Here is a 15166-nt window from a genome sequence, read left to right as displayed (position 1 = left end):
CCATATGGCAATGAATTTTTAAACATCACAGTCGTTTTTCCATGCTCAGATTTTTTATGATAACCATTCTGAAACTGTCTGTTCAATGTTCGCCACATTAATTATGAAGCTGTGTACTTATACTGTAAGGGACCCTGCATCACAAAAGCAGTCATACGTAGCAATAGCCAAAAATACATCCCTTACGAAAATTAACCATGGTTATATTGTGGTAAAAGTGTAGTAACCATGGTTTTTTGGTGTATTGATTACTATCAGCAAAACCATGGTTTTACTACACTAACTATGGTTTATATGGTTTTTGAAAACCATGATTGTCAAAACCATGGTTATTTTGTAGTTACTATGGTTTTACTACAGTAACCATGGTTTTTTGGTTTTAACTGTAGTAAAACCATGGTTAATTTTCGTAAGGGATTGTATGGGTCAAAATGATAGATTTTTCTTTTATGTCTTAAATCATTGGAATATTATGTAAAGATCATGTTCAATGAAGATATTTAGTACATTTCCTACCATATTTATATCAAAACTTTATTTTTGTGAGTGGATGCAGTTGGGTGATTCTCACGAAATCAAGATTTAGAAGGTGTCCAGCATCAGAAGTTTTAAAAAGCCCTTGAAGCTATTTTTTTTATTTTTAGAAGATTTAAAAAAATATTTCAAAATATACAAAATTCAATTTTTTTTTTTTTGAAATTTTAGCTTCTTGAGGGCTTAAACAATGATTGAAAATTGTTGCGGAGGATGAGAAAATTGGTCTTGGACACATTTATATTCCTTATTATTGTCTCTACATTTACCAATGATCACCAAATACCACATGTTTTTTTACTGTAAATGTTTATAGTATAACATGCACTGAAGCTTTTTATTTTTTTAGATTTTTTTATTATAAATATTCAATGTCAAAGAACCCAAATCCAGTCATGGACACATTGCGGTAATGAAAATTCCCCTTAAATGTGGAAAAAACAACAAAATTGGTTTGTATGATATAATTTAAAATCATGTGCAAAATAGTACATGAAGAGATGTTTGTAACTTCTTATTTCGATAGCATTTACTTTTTATCAAAATGTTTCATGACACCTCATAAGTCTGATTTCGAGAGAATCACCCAGTTGCTAAGGACTTTATTTAGACAATTTTTAAACCAATATTTTGATTTTTGCACCCTCATATTTTCTTAAGCTTATTTATTCAGCTTATTTATGCATGTATAAATCTTAACTAAAATAAATGAATCCTTATGACTGGTTTTGTGGTCCAGGGTCCACAATTTTCATGTTGATGTCTCATTTGGATGTGCTTTTATTTCTCCAAAGGACAATGAAGATGAAGTCCGAGATGAAGTCCAAGTGAGTCTCTCTTTGCTATGAAAGGGAACATCTGAGCAATAACCCAAACTCTATTAGGTTTTCTTTACTTTCAGCAATTTGTTAATGAAGTGAATGTGAATTCGTAGTCAGTTAGTTTGTCTGCTCAACCTCTCATTACTGTCCGTCCATTGACCTTTCCGCTTATTGATGTGTTTGTAATTTATCAGGTCTCTGTGGACTGTAATGATTCAGACTTTTATATCCCTGCACCGCACTACAGTCCTCCAAAGTTAGAGGTACCAAAGTAAGTGTGTGTGTGTGTGTGTGTGTGTGTGTGTGTGTGTACGCACGCACTCAGCATGTTTTTGTGCTCAGCTCACAAAGGCGTCCCTAAATTTATCCTGACAGTCTCTGGGGAAAGGCGTAAAGAACAGCGCTTATAACCACTGAGGGGTTCGCAGAGCACAAAACTAGAACAAGAGCACATCAGACAGCCTTTATAACAAACCTGCCAGGGGATGTTAGACTCCAAGCAGATACGGTGCATGATTTTGATAGGTCAAAAGTACACAGAAGTTACTTAAAGGTGCCAAAGAATGCATTGAAATAATGTAAAAAAATTCTAGAACCTACATAGAAGGCTCGTGGCTTTATTAAGTGCAAAAATATCCAGAGATGGTTTAACATGTCAGTTTACAACACTAGGATTTGCCTTAAGAATGAAATGGTCTGTAAATACCTTATTTGAAAGAGTCATGAATAATAATGTTAAGCTCTGCTCTGATTGGCTGTTTCACATAGCGGCTCCTTTAGGGGGTATTCCAGAAAGCTGGTTATGTGACATACCCAGGGGATTCACGCAAAATTAGACTTATGAGGTGTCATGAAACATTTTGATAAAAAAAGTAAATTCTATCAAAATAAGAAGCATACAGTTACAAACATCTCTTCATGTACAATTTTGGCCATTATTTCAAATGACATTTTAAGGGGAAAATTGTCAGTACCGCAATGTGTCTGTATTTGGGTTCTTTGACATGAAAATATTTATAATTAAAAAAATCTTAAAAATAAAAAGCTTCAGTGCATGTTATACTATAAACATTTACAGTAAAGAAACATGTGGTACTTGGTGATCATTGGTAAATGTAGAGACAATAATAAGGAATATAAATGTGTCCAAGACCAATTTTCTCATCCTCCGCAACAATTTTCAATCATTGTTTAAGCCTTCAAGGAACTAACATTAAAAAAAAATTGTTGGAAGGGACATAATTGACTGTGACACTCAAGATGGCTACCAGGTAAGCAGTTCTTATTTTTTCTCTCCAGATAAAAGTTGAAATTGTGTTTGTCATAGTACCTAAACAACTTTTTAGTTCTCATTACCGAAACATGAGTTTGTAAATGCATATATTTAATGTAATATCATGTTGCGGTAATGATAATTTTTGATAATGATAATCTAAAGAAATGTAAATAATTCTATAGGAAATATTTTTTAAATCCTCTAAAAATAATGGTTATAGTAAGTTCAGACCTTAATCTTATATGTGCAAAAAAATTAGCCTCAAGGGCTTTTTAAAAATTCTGATGCTGGACACCTTCTAAATCTGGACACCCAGGCATGTTTAAAATTGAAAATGTATTCCCAGTGTGCGCGCGCGCATTAACTCCAGGTTACCACCGTATTAGGTTGATTTAACTAACTCTTATCAGGTGCCCGCAGAACCGACATGATCAGGGTAAGCAGGTTTTAGGTTATCAACCGAAAGTTTAAGATTTCTGGAATTCACCCCAGTAGCTCTGTGTGTGTGTAAACAGACCTTATGTATGAGCCTGTATCCGATGAAGATAATGAATTTGAGGAATAATTAATTGCTTGGAGAACATTTCTGAGTGGTAAGTTTGTGTTTTTTTCAGTATGGACCAACAAAACGTAACTGTAACATCAATAGTAGATCTTCAGCCTATAGCATATATATCATTAACTAGCATATAGCACTAACTCAGTCACAACTTTGTTTTTAGCATTGTAACAACATTGTACTTATTTCAATGTGTAATTTAACGTTTGGGGGCGCACATCGCGACCTGTAATGTCACAGTTGGTGTTATGTTGAGATTGGCCTGTTATCCAGCGGTCTTTTGCATGCATGAGGTTTACATAAGAAGAAGGAAACAATCATGTTTGAGGCTCATGATATGTCATTACCATGTACAGAACTCTTATCATTCACCTATGTCTAGGTAAATACAGTTTTACATTTTATGGCCCCTGTCTGTCTGTCTGTCTGCCTTTCTATCTTTAAGAGGTAAAGTAACAACTCGTGCACAATTTAATCCCTAGCGCTACTCCATGTTAGAGCTATTCTAAGTACAAGGGATGCCATCCGCTAGAAATGGTGTTAGTGACACAACACGTCTCACAGATCTTTCAGGACTCGACCAGTAAGAGAACCGTGGATAGCAATTATAAAACAATGACAGACTTTGGCAGAAACAGCGTAACAGGAAGAAATTGCAAAATGCTTTATCAGCTCAATGTCAGATTATTGCTAATTTGACATTTGTCGTTACAAAGCAAGCTTAGCAAACTGTTTTAGCTCTACTTGCATGACTACAAAGTATCTAAAAAAAATTTAGTTTTGCAATGCTATACATTTCTGAGTACATGACATCAATGTAGCTGTAAATACTTTGTCCGTGGGAAACTGATTGAATCGTGAAAAATAGTGTTTACTCAGAAAAGTTAAAAGTTGGAATGGCTTTAAGCTAACTATCCTAATAGCGTGCACAAATGCACAGTAAGAGCAAGTGTAAAGGAAGTAAACAGGCACGGTTTTGATTTCACTTTGACTTTGGTTTGTTTATGAGAGACAGGTGTGCATACTGCATTTCATTTATCACCTTACATTTCCACCTGTGCTCCACAGATCCTGTTTCATGGATCACTGTTTTGGCTTTCACAGTTTCTCTATCTCTCTGTATTCCCATTTGTCTCCTCCTCCTTTCATCAGCACAAGCCTGCTCTCTCACTTACTCTCGCTCGCTCGCTCACTCACTCTGATGTGCGTCACAAGCTGGGTAAACAAGTTTAGTGTGGGCACTGTTGCTCACCTGCTTTGAATTTTACATAGCGAGTAGGCTAGAGGCTGTGTGTGTATGCTGGAAAAGCTGCCATGATCGTCTCTCATAGGCATGCAGACACATGGCTTATTAGTCCTTCAAAACTAATATAGCCATCACGTACTGACCATTGCTGCTAAAGACAATCCTCAACTGTTTGCACATTTTATATTGTCCTTCGTGTGCAATGTGATAATGTGACAAGGGATAATAAACGCGGGTGGTAATGACAGATCGCTCCCAGCTGAACAGCAACAACAACAAAAAAATGCTTATTTGCAGTTATTATGTGTTAAGAGTTGTTGCTGACCAAACATTTTTCAACAAAGAATGCCAGAAGTTGGCTAATTGTTACACTTGGTTATTTTCCATCCAAGGGTTGGGTCAAAAAAGGACAAACCCAACTCTTGGGTTAAATGAACTTATATTTGACTGAATCAATCCCTGTATATGTTCAATTATAAACCAGCGGTTAGGTTTGTCCCTTTTTGACCCAACCATGTGTTCAAAATATCCCAGCTACTTGGAAGTCTGCCTCGTTTCATACTTATATGTCAAACTAGTTTAGGTCGTGATCTCTTTAACCCTTCACGGGGCATGTTCTTACTTTTCAGTTGCTATTTTGTATCTGGGAAATCTTTCCGTGTATACGTCAGCATTGTTCTGGCTTTCAACACCCGTGTGGTTTCAGCACCCTGGACAGCAGCCAAACACACGGCGTAACCGAAGTGCGAGAGATTCTCGCAATGCTTACCTCTGATTGGTCAGAGTTTAAAAAAAACTCTGTGACTCATAAAGGCTATGAGAAATAATGATCCGGGTCTCCCGACAGCCGTGACCAGTGGCGTGTTTACCCACCACGCAAACCACGCAATTGCTTGGGGCCCCACGGGCTTGGGGGGCCCCCTACTGTCCACAAGCGGTTAACTTATTTAATGATTTTTTATTTAATGATTGCAGAGTTATAAAAAGTCTGTTTGGTAAGCAATCCGCTTTTTTCTTATTTATTTTTTTTAAGATCACACACTGAAGTTGCAGTACTGTATTAATTACATCATTTTAAATACATCCTATAAGGAATTTGCCAGCAAAGGATATATCTGAGATAGGCTTAAAAATATTTTTCTGTACAAAAGGGAGGCCTTTTGGAAAAAGTTTGGAAACCACTGCGGTAAAACCAAGACCTTTATGTTTTTGACAGATAATGATTCTTTATTCATTTGAATAAGACAATGGGCACAATTTGTATTTTTAAACCAAGAATTTTTTTCTTAATGTTGGGGCATGGGGGGCCCCAGGTCCTTGGACTTTGCTTAGGGCCCCCAAAATGGTAAACACGCCACTGGCCGTGACAGCGCCTCTAAGTCTATGTGACAAGATCTCACACAGTTAATTGAAGACTAGATATGCCAAAAGTCTTTCGGTCAACAATAGTTTACTGTTTTGTTGAAGCATCATTCCAGATTTAAGTTTATATGTTGTCATTATGTTTAGATGTTAAGCTCTATTGACAGCGTATTGGCTAACCCCAGCAAACAATTTTGCATGTCTAATAGCCGTCCAAAAATACACCCCGGATGTCTAAGCTAAAACAAGGCAAAATTTGGGCTGTCAGTGAAAATTATAGACGTCTAACCATAGCCCAGAAATAAATGAAATCAAACACCTTGTAATCACTGTTGACTGTGCTCATACATGTCACAAGTAACCAAATTTAAGCTTATTTGGGCTAGAAGTGGGTTACTTATGGCCAGACTATATCAGGTCTATAGTTAATCTAGACGGATATTGCTTGCTTGGATATGAAAGCATTTAAAGTAAAGCACAGTGGGGCAAGGCATTGGATAAATGCTAAAATATACATAAACGAAATTTTAACCGGTAACTAAACAGTAATCCACTATGCAAAAGGACAATAGGTCAATATAGACACTTTTAAGTATAAATAATGCATTTTTATACAGAAGAAATATAGTACAGTACTAGATTTTTTTTGTGATTGTTGCAGGCAAAAATCCTTGATCTTGCGGCATGTTTTCCTAAAAAATGCGATGGAATATGCGGGATATTTATGCAATTTTATGCAATGAAATTGCGGGAACTTGCAAAAACTGTTTGCAGCTTTTCATTGATGTTCATGCGCGTAATAACGTCACTTCCTAACATTCCCATGACAACAGGGGACATGGCTGCGCATGTGCAAAGTAAATGCAAAATGTTTTAACTTTCTGCTAAGATATATGTGACTTTTTGCCACAAAAATGCAGGGATCATGAAATTGTGCAAGCCCCACATTTTGCGAGCAGAAATCTGCAATTAATGCGGTGAAAGTGCGGCGTATTTAAAAAATGGGGCCTCGCATAAATATGCTGATTATGCATTGAATCATGCGATCGCATAATCACGTTTTTCTGGAGGGACTGAAAGTAAATACTTTAACAAAAATACAAACTTCACAATTTTGCTTTTAAACCCTCCAGAATTTGCCTTATAGACATCCACTGAAAGTGTAATGGTATTTATGTTTATTTTATACAAAACCTATAGTGTGCAGTTTAAAAGTCCAAAATGTTCATTTAGGAAAATGGGTCTCTTCGGGACAACGTTAAGCTTGGTTTGTCCTCATTATATACAGTATCAAACAAATTTACATAATGTAGCCTTAAAATTAGCTGGCAATTTAGCTCATAGTGATTCATTTCGCAATTTCACCCATAATATTCTGAGCTGCTCTCTTATTAGTGCTTATTAACCCATTTTCTTTTATTTGAAATTGGTTGCAATGACCGAAATAAAAACAAAAATTGTGCTTTTAAAAACTAGACACTGCACACACTAGGAATACTACACTGGTGTGGTTTTATTTTTGGGGGGTTTTGTGTTTGATTTGACAGCTAACAGATGTGTTATTTTGCCCAAGGCTGCCCATTATAAGGAAGAAAACTGTAATTTTTTCCATCTCTTGTGTCTCTTACAGACATCTGTGGAGTGACTTTGAATGCTGGTCCATAATCAGACAACAAAATGAAATGCTGGCGTTTGACGGCTGATGAAATCAGACCCCTTAGGACAGAGGCAAGCAAGGTATAAATTTCACCATGATTCAAGATGTGTGTCGGTGGTGGTATAAAAATCTGGATTGTGTTTCTAAAAGTTTTTGTGTTATCAGCAGACAGTGCTGGGTGTTTTTTAAGGTGGCTCTGAATAAAACATGAGAAGTCTTGTGAAAAAGTTTCTGCTGGACAAGCAGTTGTCAGAAAGTGCCTGGGCTGGTACAACTTTAAATGTACTTTCACCTGTTTTAGGTTTAATCAATTCTGTTTGTGATGGTGGCAGAAACGTGTACAGGATAGCAGTAAACACTAGAACGCGTATGGGCGGATTTTGTTTGCCTATTAACAAATACCTGGCAACCTCACTTTTGCTACCGTGTAAACTGAGCATGCTTTCAAAGCATGCATATAAAGGATGTAACTGGTAGGTTCAGTTGCTATGTTTTGTAATAGGTTATCAGAAATCAAATTGCTAAGTTAAACACTATCATATTGCTTAATGCATGTATGTTTGTGTAGAGTCCATAAAGGCTGACAAAAATAGCATAGCAGATAGTAACATACAAATGTATACAATATTATATAACTTTGTTATTCTGAAAATGTTTAAACAGCCCTTCATCCCAAATCACAAACTGTGACGTTACATATTGAATAAGATTAAAGTCCCTCTGTAATTTAATAACTTAAAATTCATTTTTGAGCATCATAAAAACATATGTAAAAGTTTTGTCTTGTGACAATAACTTCTTCATGCTTTAAAACAGCTTGAATGTAACTCCCTTGCCTTATTTAGTATACGTGGATCTATGAATAATATGCAAATTAGTCTCTGCTTCTACTCAATTGCACAGCTAGAACCATAAAAAAGAATATGCATTGGTCCCCACCTCCATTCTTTCCCACCATCTCAGACCATAGATATATATGTAAATAGATGCTACATTCAGCAGTTTCAGACACACTGTTAAGTCTGGTTTCATAATGCATACGCGAACTGCACATTTGCAGTATTCATTTTTTTGAAAACTCCAATTTTATGGAGAAAACAACATATAGACCTACACAACAATAAAAACGCTTTCACAAAAGTAGATTTTTTTGACAATTAAAACAGTACATATATGTAGTATGAATATGGGTGGTGTGAAATTCGGAAGTAGGAGAGAGTGGGGCACAACCTAATGCTTTTTGGTTTTGGCTCAATCATTCAAAAATATTTGAGTTTGATTAATTATATTTTTACACAAGCAACACACACATCTCTGCTACAAATGACCATTTAAAGTTTGTTTCTACTTACCATTCCTGGACAATTACACCAAACGTGACAGAAGTGCAAATGTTACAACTTACCCCATAGGTGGGTTTAATTGTAACAGGCAGGGGGTTAGTTGTAACACTTGCTAAAACTTACGTTTGCAGGCAAATATTTAAATACTATTTTGTCTATATACTTAAAGTGTATAAATGGATACAAATGTCTAAATATGTAAGAAGAAGCAGCACAATTATGACAAAATACAAAAACATTTTTATATGTGACCCAGTCTGTATAAAACCATACTAAAGTCTCAAAATCAAATGCTGAGGAAATGAAAATCAAAGTCTGATTTTAGCATTCATTTCATTATGATTTCAATCATTGACGTGAACTTATTCAATCAATATTAAAGATATGAACAAAAATCAACTTTGACACAATTTTTTATAAGAGGGGCACATTTATTTTGTTGGCAGCCAGCAATCATTCGTGTGTAGCCTATTTAAAACAATGCCAAGAATTATGCTAATGTTAGCGGTTTTTATATCGTGAGTGCTGAGGGGTTAGTTGTAACACAGCGTTATAATTAACCCCGCTTGGTGAAAATATTTTCAAGCCCACCAAAAAAGTTGCTAAGAGCTGCAGACATATTTCAAAACGATGCTATGTTTTAGTCAACATTAATATGACATAACATTGGGTTTGGTATCTTACACACCCAACTTAGAAACCGAAAAAAACATATGATGAAAAATTACTTACATGCCACCAAAACACTCGTTCATCAATAACTCTCTGGAAAAACATTATAACTTTCCAATAATTTGCGCGAGAGCATTTTTTGGCAGTGTGAAAAAGTACTGCAAAACTAATCGTTCAAACTTGAGCAACAAAGTAAACAGTCCGTGTTACAATTAACCCCACGTTAGTTTGTGCCCCGTGCACCCCTACTACATCTGGCATGTTGATACATCATGTGACATACGTTGTCATAACAACAAGTGTTTCCTTATGTATTTACATGTATCAACATTTCTTAATATGATTTTCATTGGTTGACTCCTCTTCCGGGGGCTAGTAAAGTGTCCAACAAATGCACAGTGCAAAATCTTGCCGAAAGTAGTAGGTAATCCTGGGACTACTATTTTTTTTTCGAATACTATGAATTCGGACATACTACTCACCTCGCATGCTGATTTTCACTTACTTTATAGTATAGTAGTAGTAGCCTAGAAATCTAGACGCACCCTAGCGGCCGCAAAATATATTTGCTGCCAGGGTTTAGTCTAGGCACTCACAATACACTTAACAGCTCCAAAAACCAAAATTTGGTCAGGCCAATCACATCGTGTGTAGCGTCTGTGGGGCGGGCTTAACATGATGACGACAGAGCTGCAACGGTTCCTACTTGAAAACTGCAGCTGCTGGCGAACAGCTATCTTTTGAAGCGGCTTTGGCCGCGACTTTAGACTTATGTTTTTCTTTGAGAGAAGAGCAAATAACCCTACTGAAGTCCTTTTTAAGCAAGAAAGATGTGTTTGGAGTTTTGCCGACTGGTTACGGTAACTACGTCATCTTCTTCGTTGCTCTGTTTGTTCATAGCGCTATCCTATTGCGTGCAGAGGCATTTTGAGGGACAACCTTATATCCCGCCCCTTGCATTGAGCCGTTTGTGTGAAGAGTTGCCAGACCTTACATCTTGATGTAGGTCTGGCTAACCAGGCTATAGTAGTAGTTGATTTTGGACACAACACAAGTCTTCATAGACTTTCTTTTATAATACATATATATTTTTGTATAAGAGCACTTACAGCTGGTGTGGCATACACACAGTAAATCTCTGGTTGTTTATAAAATGAGTCTTAGTAATATTTAAACTAGATTTTGTAACTTTTGATGTTTATTTTATATCACTAAACATACTCCATATTTGCTTTACTATTTGTATTTTAAGTACTAGAGTAGTGTAGACTTTATTATTGCCTCTCGTGTTGAAGTTGTAATGAACTCTTCGGGGACCCTCACAGCACACTGAGCGACCGAGACTCTCTCACCCTCTTTTCCTTTCGTTGTCTGTGCTCAGATATATTGACTTTCAGCTTCCCTGTGGTGTGCAGCGTTCCTGAGGGCTCTGTCGTTCTGGATCTCCTCATGTTCTCAAGCCTGTGCTTTTACTCGCCGCTAATGAACTCCCATGACATAAAAATATACAACACAATAACAGCTGAGGGAGGAAGAACATTGTAGATATTATAGAGATACTGGCCTGTTGAGCTTTGTGTATTTGTAATGGTGGATCTATGGGTGCTTTAATATGAATGAAGGTTTTTTTGAATGTAAAATCATGATGTGATGAATAATATTTGGATAGTTGGCCAAACCAGTGTGGTTTTACAAGACAAGATAACTTAGGATAAAGTACTAACCTTGTTAGGGAGACATAAGCTATTACTCTTAAAGGGGAACTCAAATTTTTTTTACATATGCTAATTTTTTAAATATGCAAATGTTTAAAGTTAAACATTTGATTTTTACTGTTTTGGAATCCATTCAGCTGATCTCTGGGTCTGGCGGTACCACTTTTAGCATAACTTAGCATAATCCATTGAATCTGATCAGACCATTTGCATCACGCTAAAAAATAATCCTATTTAAGGCGTAGTGATATTACGCACTGCCTGAAAAATAGTCCCCTTGGTTACTTTCAATAGCAGGGGACTATTTTCAGGCGCTGCGTAATATCTTTGCAACTGCTGCAGCCATTTTACAGCAGCAAAGTCCTTGATTATTACGCCAGAATGAGAGTATAGCTCCTATCCATTTCTGCCTAGAAAATCGCAACTTTTAATTTTTCGTCGGTCTTAGTACACGATGTAACTACAGAAGAGTCAAGTTTTATAGAGGAAAAATATCCAAACACTTTGGTCACTTTGAGCGCGATGCTAATGGTCTAATCAGATTCAATGGATTATGCTAAGCTATGCTAAAAGTGGTACCGCCAGACCTGGAGATCGGCTAAATGGATTCCAAAACGGTAAAAATCTAATCTAGGGGAGCTAGAATTTTTTTGCCTATTTTCGAAAAAAGTGGAGTGTCCCTTTAACAACAGAAAACATTTAACAAAGCACCACTATAGCATTGTGGTGGTGATGAGCTTTTCAAAAAATATATTTTTTTTGTCATCCAATAAAATAAAATAGTAACATACTGTAAATAAATTAGCTTGTATTCTTATCCTGCCTTAGTTAAACTGGATTTGTGTATGGGTGGGTGGAGCTTAAGGATTTGTGGACATATGAATAGCAGCGCTTATCATGGATCTTGTTCATTTTGACCCACAAACATAGTGTATAGTAAGAGATTGGGGTCAGCTTTCCCTCACAGCCCAGTCTATGTATGGCAACTAGTGCTTATGTGGTCTGTGTTCAGCTTAACAAGTTTCTCTTAAGCCTTAGTGTTGATTTATGCTTGAAATAAAAGGCAGTTTATTTAGCTAGTTTATGAGCCAAGAGGTTTGTGTGACAGAATGACATTACCATTCTCTTTATTTTGTGACAATAGCCATAAAAAGTTTCATATCTTTGGATCATGATTTATAACATTCAGCTTACAATCCATAGAAAAAACTATGACCCTGACAGTGTTACATCAGATAGTTTATTCTTGACTCATGACAATTCCTCTACTGGTTAACCTATTTATTCTCACTGTCATTGTATTTAACTGTTTACAGTAAACTCCTAATTCATCCAATTATCCAATTAAACGTATTACAAAACTTTGTTTGAATCAGCCTTAAAGCATAAAATAATGACAATGCATTTCTACTGCTGAAAAACTTTTAAACCAATAACACAAACATTTTATTTTCCAGCTTTTTGTGTACGTTAAAATATGTCAGTCGATCTTAACACTCTGTTATGGCAATATTACACTAATCATATTTTACTTTAATGGATGCCTACACTCTCAGATAAAAGGAACAAACTGTCACTGGGGCGTTACCCTTTCGAAAAGTGCTCCTTTTTACATAAAGGCTGCATATTAGCACCTAAATGGTACATAATTGGACCTTTATAAAAGGGTACTTTTCCAGTGACAGCTTTTGTACCTTTTTCTGACATTATACCAAAGTCATGTGTTTTGAAAACTTTAACAGCAAACTCCAACCATATGGCATTCATTTCACATTTTAAAGGACACAATACTCACCATGATTAGAGTCAAAATTATACTAAAATTAATGGGATTGTGCCACTTTGTCGCTTGTAATAAGAATGGGGCATAAGGAACAAATTAAATGTAGTACGGGAGAGCCTAGTGCAGTGTTATTCATTGCGCGGCATTTTTCTGTTTTTCTGCTCCCCTAGTGGTTTGGTGGGCACTGCATTGGGCATATTAAAATGTGGTGTTCACACCAGCAGCAGTAGGGGCAGCAAAAACGCGTTATTCGCACGTAGTTGGACACTTGAACATAATGGGCTCTATCTTGCACCCAGCGCAATTGACTTTGTCAGTGACGCATGTATCATTCGTATTTTGCCCCGGCGCACAGCGGGTTTTTCCCGTCACAGAAGCACGTCGGCAAACTAGGGAATGAACTTGCGCTCCCTGGGTGGTTCAGCGCAAAAAAAGAGGCGTGTTCCGGCGCAAACCATCCCTGATGCTATTTTGCAGTTTCAAAAAACAATTGCGCCACTGACCAGAAAAAAAAAGTTTAAAGTCAGTGGCGCGTTGCGCGTGGTTCATTATGCTATTTTAAGGGCGCATGCTTGACCATAATGTATACATACACACTTTGCATCTAATCTACACAGATGCAACAGTTATTTTTGCAAATCATAAATTGTTACACTTAAAAATATTAATACACGAGATAAGGGGAATCATAGTGGTGAGCATTGTGGTGATAGTTTTTATTTATTGTGTGGCTGCGTTAAAAAATTCTCATGCAAATAACGATTAAAATATTTTCATAAGTTTGTTGTGTGGCTGTATTACGTTTATTTTATGTAAATAATAATTTAAATGTTTTCATAAGAAACCTTAATGTATATGAACTTGATTTGTAAGAGTACTTTGGGGTTGGACCTTGCTTGCGTTTCTTGGGTCCGATTTCAAAGCCCCCAAACCCTTTCAGCGGTGAGGGTGGACGCAGCGATGTCCTCTGCTGGCGTCAGGTCCTGAGGCAGATCCACCTCCCGTTACACGGCGTGCCCGATTTATGCTGGCAAGCTTGGGATTCCCCCGTACAAGGACGTCGGTCTCCTCGGCTGTGAACCGCTCCTGGCGTGCGCCTGGTAAATCCGTCATAATAATAGCAACCCGCCACGGAACTTGCGCCCTTGCGTTTAAAGGGAATGTTGGATAGCGTTCTGATTGGTTTATTTGACGTTACGCCCAAACCACACCTATGAATAATGAACCTACTTCAGACCAACCCCTTATTGATTTGCGCCCGGCGCAAGAGTTATTTCTCACGCCGGGAAAATAGCAACAGCGCCCAAGATCCGCCCACAAACTCACTTGCGCGTTGCGCTTCGCACTTGCGTTTCAGATCGTTAAAATAGGGCCCTTTGAGTTTACTCACTTCATTTGCGCGTGAAATTCTAGTCATTCAAGACATTCACACGGAAATTCACATCATGGGAGGGGCTTCTGCGACTCCGCTCGCTCCCTGTAATCACGTCACTACTAGAGCAAGCTCCTGATTGGTTAACGCGACGTCAAAGTTCAGATTTTTCAAGTTGCGCGTTTCCGTGCGTTCCACCCCATTAGTGCGTACTGCGCAGCATTGACTTAACATGTAAATCACTTGTGCTTGCCGCCTCTTCCGCATCTGGTGATAATGCTACGTACACACCAAACGCGGGGCATCGCGTTACTCGTTCTAGATTTCTTGTGGGCATTAACTTCGTGTCATTTGAATTTTTCGCTCGAGCTGAATATTTTCAACTTGTGCGAAGACGCTTTTGAGGCGAATAGCACATGTTTTCGCTGCACACACGCCACCCATATCATGTCATTCGCATCGCCCCATGCGAGGACGCGTCTGATCGCATCTTTGCATTGACTTTGTACGTAGTCTACTCACGCAAATCGTTGAACTCGCATCCGGTGTGAACCCACAGTAAGAGTGCTTAAAATTAAAATCCTTTTTTTTGTAATTTAAAGGTATAGTGGAAGATTTTCCTGAATTGTTGAAAATAACCGACACTTTTTTTTTAAATGCACATGTGCAACGCTCCACCTACTCCTGAGAGGGAACGCCTATTGACATGTGCGCGAGAGAGCATAAACGAGCCTAGTTATTCTCTTCGCTCTGTTTAGAAGTTACTGCCGGCATGGCTCATACATTGAGATGTTTACCGTGTCTGCGCGGTTCGTGACTTGTGCCA

The 15166-nt window shown here is 37.4% G+C and overlaps 1 protein-coding gene and 1 long non-coding RNA gene across 2 annotated transcripts in view; both read left to right on the top strand.

Annotated features, from left to right (window-relative positions):
• The window catches only part of spag9a (sperm associated antigen 9a), a 99272-nt gene that overhangs the window by 50898 nt on the left and 33208 nt on the right, over positions 1 to 15166 (top strand). The window lies entirely within an intron of this gene.
• LOC135768342 (uncharacterized) lies at positions 3024 to 8423 on the top strand. The gene is made up of 3 exons (XR_010542136.2): positions 3024 to 3224; positions 7429 to 7535; positions 7624 to 8423. It is a non-coding gene; the product is annotated as an uncharacterized lncRNA (long non-coding RNA).

The sequence above is a fragment of the Paramisgurnus dabryanus genome, chromosome 3 (genome assembly GCF_030506205.2).
Source record: "Paramisgurnus dabryanus chromosome 3, PD_genome_1.1, whole genome shotgun sequence".
NCBI classification, from domain to species: domain Eukaryota; kingdom Metazoa; phylum Chordata; class Actinopteri; order Cypriniformes; family Cobitidae; genus Paramisgurnus; species Paramisgurnus dabryanus.
The sequence above is the reverse complement of the archived record's forward strand: the minus strand, read 5'-3'. Positions and strand labels throughout refer to the sequence as shown.